The sequence below is a fragment of the Odontomachus brunneus genome, unplaced genomic scaffold (assembly GCF_010583005.1).
Source record: "Odontomachus brunneus isolate Ranch 3 - 2012 unplaced genomic scaffold, Obru_v1 Obru_scaffold_061, whole genome shotgun sequence".
Lineage (NCBI taxonomy): Eukaryota > Metazoa > Arthropoda > Insecta > Hymenoptera > Formicidae > Odontomachus > Odontomachus brunneus.
Window position 1 is genome coordinate 502,695 of NW_022639511.1, and position 1,647 is coordinate 504,341.

At 34.4% G+C, this 1,647-nt stretch overlaps 1 protein-coding gene across 2 annotated transcripts in view; it reads left to right on the plus strand.

Moving 5' to 3' along the window:
- The first annotated feature begins 235 nt into the window (after positions 1-235).
- Positions 236-1,647, plus strand: part of LOC116846141 (N-alpha-acetyltransferase 80) — a 91,429-nt gene continuing 90,017 nt past the window's right edge. Inside the window, exon 1 of one of the 2 annotated variants that reach the window (XM_032819623.1) lies at positions 236-440. The gene's annotated coding sequence lies outside the window, so the exon portion shown is untranslated. The remainder of the gene's footprint in view (positions 441-1,647) is intronic. The other variant, XM_032819622.1, reaches the window with a different exon arrangement.

The window sequence follows — 1,647 nt, forward strand, 5'->3', positions numbered from 1 at the left end:
GGTTTACATCGTGCACTTGATACGCGTACTAAATAGTAACTTTCTATTAGATAATCTTAATATTGACAATGCATATCAACAACGACGCATTCTATCAATACAATACGTTTTGTTAATGAGTATTATATCAGCTTAATATATTGTTGTTTATATATATCGTCCATATTAGGATTATCTAATAGAAAGTTACTATTTAGTACGCGTATCAAGTGCACGATGTAAACCAAGCCATTGAAAATCTGTAATATATGTAATATGAAGTATAGATTTTCAGTACTTGAATATACAATATTCAGTGAGTGTGAGAGCGCAGGATATATTCCAGTGAGCTTTTCTATGTTAACGCACATGGAAAGAGAGCATTGATAATATAATTTTGTTGACAACGGTAGACATCATGTGTGCGAAAATGCAGGCCACTAAATTTAAATAGAATAGAGGTTAGTGGGAAAAGTAGGGCAACCACGTATGCCACGAAAAGAACTGTCTGTCACATTACGATCGGAAGCAACTACTAGAATTAATCATTGGGCGCATTCAGTAGAAAAAGCGCTCAGTGAGCAATCAACGATTATTGGTTCTTGCTATTAGATCCCTAAATCTAGACCAATTACATTGACAAATTACTCAACTGTTGTGCAACTGTTGAGTCTGCTGAATGCAGCCATTGATGTATAACATCGTGTGATAGGGCGCGGTCCAACAACCGCTACAAATGCTGCGCATTTCTCCCTCTTGTTCTATTCCTCGGATTCGAATGAAGAAAGAGAAAGAAGTAAAAACGCTACAAAGTATTTGTAGCGTCCACTGGACCATATCCATAATCATATAGAAGAAATGTTTTGTTTCAGTTCATTTTACTTTATAAATTTGAGATTTCTGTTATAACGTTATTTGTTTGGAAATATTAGTTTGGTTTATATCAATCGTTTAATACACAAAACTAGTATAATTTTGTACTAAATTATCATTATTTTGACAATGAATGTAAACATGTATGTATGTAATGTATTAATGTATGTATGTATGTATGTATGTAATGTATTGTTACAATGTTTTTTTTAATACTTTAACATTTGCACACAGAAAAATTATTGACTATCGTTGACAGATTTTGAGTGTTTGCTTGGACAATATGTAAAGAAGCACAAAAATTTGTGCATCTATATAGTTTCTATATTATAATTGTAAACTGCTATAATCAATGAATATTTCATTTTTATGTCATTGCCTGCAGAATGAAATCAAATATATGACAGGAGTCATCAATGTGCTAATAGGCATTATTCCAACTTAATGTATTATTGTTTAGGCTCATATAATATACAAATGCAAGCAATATAAAGTAACTTCCTAGATAGCCAAACCTGTGCAAGCAGATTTTACGCAGAGTCTGTCAACAGTGTCTGTTGACAGAATGGCAACAGACTGCACACAGAAACTGTTTTAGCAGTCTCTGACGACAGATTGGTAACAGACTGCGTGCAGAGTCTGTCGACAGACTCTGACGACAGATTGGTAACAGACTGCGTGGAGAGCCTGTCGACAGACTCTGACGACAGACTGACGGCAGATTGCGCGCAGATTCTGTTTCCTAGATAGGCTATTTAATTCTATCAAGGGCCATATGTATGTTATTAAATGGAG